The sequence below is a fragment of the Triticum aestivum genome, chromosome 5D, assembly GCF_018294505.1.
Source record: "Triticum aestivum cultivar Chinese Spring chromosome 5D, IWGSC CS RefSeq v2.1, whole genome shotgun sequence".
In the NCBI taxonomy this organism is placed as follows: Eukaryota; Viridiplantae; Streptophyta; class Magnoliopsida; order Poales; family Poaceae; genus Triticum; species Triticum aestivum.
Window position 1 is genome coordinate 211,364,521 of NC_057808.1, and position 6,430 is coordinate 211,370,950.

The window sequence follows — 6,430 nt, forward strand, 5'->3', positions numbered from 1 at the left end:
GCAGGGCATGCTGTGATGTGATATGGTCAAGACATGATGCTAAATTTATTGTATGAGATGATCATGTTTTTTAACCGAATTATCGGCAACTGGCAGGAGCCATATGGTTGTCGCTTTATTGTATGAAATGAAATTGCCATGTAATTGCTTTACTTTATCACTAAGTGGCAGCGATAGTCGTAGAAGCAATAGTTGGCGAGACGACAACGATGCTATGATGGAGATCAAGGTGTCGGGTCGGTGACGATGGTGATCATGACGGTGCTTTGGAGATGAAGATCAAAGGCACAAGATGATGATGGCCATATCATATCACTTATATTGATTGCATGTGATGTTTATCTTTTATGCATCTTATTTTGCTTAGATCGACGGTAGCATTATAAGATGATCTCTCACTAAATTTCAAGGTATAAGTGTTCTCCCTGAGTATGCACTGTTGCGAAAGTTCGTCGTGCCGAGACACCACGTGATGATCTGGTGTGATAAGCTCTACGTTCACATACAACGGGTGCAAGCCAGTTTTGCACACGCAGAATACTCGGGTTAAACTTGACGAGCCTAGCATATGCAGATATGGCCTCGGAACACTGAGACCGAAAGGTCAAGCATGAATCATATAGTAGATATGATCAACATAGTGATGTTCACCATTGAAAACTACTACATCTCACGTGATGATCTGCTACCTCTTGAGCACTGCGTTGGTTTTCCCTTGAAGAGGAAAGGGTGATGCAGTAAAGTAGCGTAAGTATTTCCCTCAGTTTTTGAGAACCAAGGTATCAATCCAGTAGGAGACCACGCTCGAGTCCCACACACCTACACAAACAAATAAGAACCTCACAACCAACGCGATAAAAGGGGTTGTCAATCCCTTCACAGTCACTTACGAGAGTGAGATCTGATAGAGATGATAAGATAATATTTTTGGTATTTTTATGGTAAAGAGTAAAAGTAAAGATTGCAAGGTAAACGGTAATAGAAATAATTTGTTGACGGGAGATTAATATGATGGAAAATAGACCCCGGGGCCATAGGTTTCACTAGTGGCTTCTCTCAAGATAGCATAAGTATTACGGTGGGTGAACAAATTACTGTCGAGCAATTGATAGAATTGAGCATAGTTATGAGAATATCTAGGTATGATCATGTATATAGGCATCACGTCCGTGACAAGTAGACCGACTCCTGCCTGCATCTACTACTATTACTCCACACATCGACCGCTATCCAGCATGCATCTAGAGTATTAAGTTCATAAGAACAGAGTAATGCTTTAAGCAAGATGACATGATGTAGAGGGATAAACTCATGCAATATGATATAAACCCCATCTTTTTATCCTCGATGGCAACAATACAATACGTGTCATTTCCCCTACTGTCACTGGGATCGAGCACCGGAAGATTGAACCCAAAGCTAAGCACTTATCCCATTGCAAGAAAGATCAATCTAATAGGCCAAACCAAACTGATAATTCGAAGAGACTTGCAAAGATAACCAATCATACATAAAAGAATTCAGAGGAAGGTAAAACAAGCATAACTTCAAGATTTTAAGCACATAGAGAGGAAACTTGATATTATTGCAATATGTAGAAGCATATGATCCTCTCTCACAATAATTTTCAGTAGCATCATGAATGAATTCAACCATATAACCAGCACATAAAGCATTCTTTTCATGATCTACTAGCATAGAATTTTTATTACTCTCCACATAAGCAAATTTATTCTCATCAATAGTAGTGGGAGCAAACTCAACAAAATAACTATCATGTAAAGCATAATCCAATTGAAAATTAAAATCATGATGACAAGTTTCATGGTTATCTTTATTCTTTATAGCATACGTGTCATCACAATAATCATCATAACTAGGAGGCATGCTTTCATCATAATAAATTTGCTCATCAAAACTTGGGGGACTAAACATATCATCTTCATCAAACATAGCATCCCCAAGCTTTTGGCTTTGCATATCATTAGCATCATGGGTATTCAAGGAATTCATATTAAAAACATTGCTATCATGCTCATCATTCACATATTTTATGCCAAGCATTCTATGTAATTCTTCTTCTAGTACTTGAGCACAATTTTCCTTCCCATCATTTTCACGAAAGATATTAAAAAGATGAAGCATATGAGGTACCCTCAATTCCATTTTTTTGTAGTTTTCTTTTATAAACTAAACTAGTGATAAAACAAGAAACTAAAAGATTTGATTGCAAGATCTAAAGATATACCTTCAAGCACTCACCTCCCTGGCAACGGCGCCAGAAAAGAGCTTGATGTCTACTACGCAACCTTCTTCTTGTAGACATTGTTGGGCCTCCAAGTGCAGAGGTTTGTAGGATAGTAGCAAATTTCCCTCAAGTGGATGACCTAAGGTTTATCAATCCGTGGGAGGCGTAGGTTGAAGATGGTCTCTCTCAAGCAACCCTGGAACCAAATAACAAAGAGTCTCTTGTGTCCCCAACACACCCAATACAATGGTAAATTATATAGGTGCACTAGTTCAGCGAAGAGATGGTGATACAAGTGCAATATGGATGATAGGTATATGTTTTTGTAATCTGAAAATATAAAAACAGCAAGGTAACTAATGATAAAAGTGAGCACAAACGGTATTGCAATGCGTTGAAACAAGGCCTAGGGTTCATACTTTCACTAGTGCAAGTTCTCTCAACAATAATAACATAACTGGATCATATAACTATCCCTCAACATGCAACAAAGAGTCACTCCAAAGTCACTAATAGTGGAGAACAAACGAAGAGATTATTGTAGGGTATGAAACCACCTCAAAGTTATTCTTTCGGATCGATCTATTCAAGATTTTTTACTAGAATAACACCTTAAGACACATATCAACCAAAACCCTAATGTCACCTAGATACTCCAATGTCACCTCAAGTATCCGTGGGTATGATTATACGATATGCATCACACAATCTCAGATTCATCTATTCAAACCAACACAAAGTACTTCAAAGAGTGCCCCAAAGTTTCTACCGGAGAGTCAAGACGAAAACGTGTGCCAACCCCTATGCATAAGTTCACAAGGTCACTGAACCCGCAAGTTGATCACCAAAACATACATCAAGTAGATCACGTGAATATCCCATTCTCACCACAGATAAGCACATGCAAGACATACATCAAGTGTTCTCAAATCCTTAAAGACTCAATCCGATAAGATAACTTCAAAGGGAAAACTCAATCCATTACAAGAGAGTAGAGGGGGAGAAACATCATAAGATCCAACTATAATAACAAAGCTCGCGATACATCAAGATCGTGCCAAATCAAGAACACGAGAGAGAGAGATCAAACACATAGCTATTGGTACATACCCTCAACCCCGAGGGTGAACTACTCCCTCCTCGTCATGGAGAGCGTCGGGATGATGAAGATGGCCAGCGGTGAGGGATCCCCCCTCCGGCAGGGTGCCATAACAGGGTCCTGATTGGTTTTTCGTGGCTACAGAGGCTTGCGACAGCGGAACTCCCGATATATTCTGTTCCCCGATGTTTTTAGGGTATATGGATATATATAGGCGAAAGAAGTCGGCCAGGGGAGCCACGAGGGGCCCACGAGGGTGGGGGGCGCGCCCAGAGGGGGCAGGCGCGCCTCCCTGCCTCGTGGCCACCTCGAAGCTTCCCTAACGTCCACTCCAAGTCTCCTGGATTGCTTCCGTTCCAAAAATAACTCTCCCGAAGGTTTCATTCCTTTTGGACTCCGTTTGATATTCCTTTTCTTCGAAACACTGAAATAGGCAAGAAAACAACATTTTGGGCTCGGCCTCCGGTTAATAGATTAGTCCCAAAAATAATATAAAAGTGTATAATAAAGCCCATAAACATCCAAAACAGATAATATAATAGCATGGAACAATAAAAAATTATAGATACGTTGGAGACGTATCAGGATCTCACGGGTACAGAAGGTTGCGGCGGTGGAATTAGGGTTTTTGCTCCGTATCTGATGTTTCCAGGGTATATGAGTATATATAGGCGAAGGAGGTCGGTGAGGAGAGCTACAAGGGGCCCACGAGGGTGGAGGGCGCGCCCCCCTGCCTCGTGGCCTCCTCGTTCGTTTCTTGACGTCCACTCCAAGTCCTCTGGATCATGTTTGTTCCAAAAATCACGTTCCCGAAGGTTTTATTCCGCTTGGACTCCGTTTGATATTCCTTTCCTTCGAAACACTGAAATAGGCAAAAAAATAGCAATTCGGGCTAGGCCTCCGGTTAATAGGTTAGTCCCAAAAATAATATAAAAGTGTATAATAAAGCCCATTAAACATCCAAAACAGAATATATAATAGCATGGAACAATAAAAAAATTATAGATACGTTGGAGACGTACGGACATGGTTTAGTTGATATGGATCACGTGATCACTTAGATCATTAGAGGGATGTCTATCTAAGTGGGAGTTCTTAAGTAATTTGATTAATTGAACTTTAGTTTATCATGAACTTAGTACCTGATAGTATTTTGCATGTCTATGTTGTTGTAGATAGATGGCCTGTGCTGTTGTTCCGTTGAATTTTAATGCGTTCCTTGAGAAAGCAAAGTTGAAAGATGATGGTAGCAATTACACGAACTGGGTCCGTAACTTGAGGATTATCCTCATTGCTGCATAGAAGAATTATGTCTTGGAAGCACCACTAGGTGCCAAACCCGCTGCAGGAGCAACGCCAGATGTTATGAGCGTCTGGCAGAGCAAAGCTGATGACTACTCGATAGTTCAGTGTGCCATGCTTTATGGCTTAGAACTGGGACTTCAACGACGTTTTGAACGTCATGAAGCATATGAGATGTTCCAGGAGTTGAAGTTAATATTTCAAGCAAATGCCCGGATTGAGAGATATGAAGTCTCCAATAAGTTCTACAGCTGCAAGATGGAAGAGAATAGTTCTGTCAGTGAGCATATACTCAAAATGTCTGGGTATAACAATCACTTGATTCAACTGGCAGTTAATCTTCCGGATGATAGTGTCATTGACAGAATTCTTCAATCACTGCCACCAAGCTACAAGAGCTTCATGATGAACTATAATATGCAAGGGATGGATAAGACAATTCCCGAGCTCTTCACGATGCTAAAGGCTGTGGAGGTAGAAATCAAGAAGGAGCATCAAGTGTTGATGGTCAACAAGACCACCAGTTTCAAGAAAAAGGGTAAAGGGAAGAAGGGGAACTTCAAGAAGAACGACAAGCAAGTTGCTGCTCAAGTGAAGAAGCTCAAGTCTGGACCTAAGCCTGAGACCGAATGCTTCTACTACAAAGGGACTGGTCACTGGAAGCGGAACTGCCCCAAGTATTTGGCGGATAAGAAGGATGGCAAGGTGAACAAAGGTATATGTGATATACATGTGTACCTTACTAATGCTCGCAGTAGCACTTGGGTATTTGATACTGGTTCTGTTGCTAATATCTGCAACTCAAAACAGGGACTACGGATTAAGCGAAGATTGGCTAAGGACGAGGCGACGATGCGCGTGGGAAATGGTTCCAAAGTCGATGTGATCGCGGTCGGCATGCTACCTCTACATCTACCTTCGGGATTAGTTTTAGACCTGAATAATTGTTATTTGGTGCCAGCTGTAGCGACCCGACCTCAGACGGTCAAGTCTCTGTGCTTAAGTGTCATCCCTGGATCGGTATGCTGACACACACAGTACTCGAGGATTTATAACAGAGGTAAATCACATGTATAAAGTAACGTAAATACTATTACCACAAACCATATAGCGGAAGTAACAACAAGGTTGTGGATTCACATCAACACCAACGGCAAAGTTGAGTGTAGAAATCATAACCCTAACGTATCACTTACTCGTCGTAAGAAGTCCTGCAACATGAGACGTTTCAGCCACAAAGGGTCAGTACATTGAATGTACTGGCAAATTCACACCATAGGACAACGATGAATAATAGCTATCACTACATGCATATTTGGCTCGTGGAGGCTCTATGGTTAACAATGTTTTTGCGAAAAGCCAATTTTTCCCTACTACAAAGGAATATATTTTATTTAACTACAAAGTTGGTTGAAAACTATTGAGAAGGTTCCTCCAACTCAATCCCAATTAAAGTAATCATTAAAATCCCAACAAATTAATTTAGAGTGATGAGATCAATATGATAATCCAAGAACCAGATACTCAAGATGTCCATAACCGGGGACATGGCTAATCATGATTCGTTTATACACTTTGCAGAGGTTTGCGCACTTTCCCCACAAGACTCGATCTCCTCCGTTGGATTTCTCGCACTACATGGTGTTTGAGAAACGGGTGATCGAGACATAATCTTTCAGAAGCATTTACTCTCTACTCCGGGCAGACCGGTACACCTACAATCCCCCTACATCTGCTAGTCCACCTCTTCAAGAGCTCACGCAACTTACTCAACTATGCCA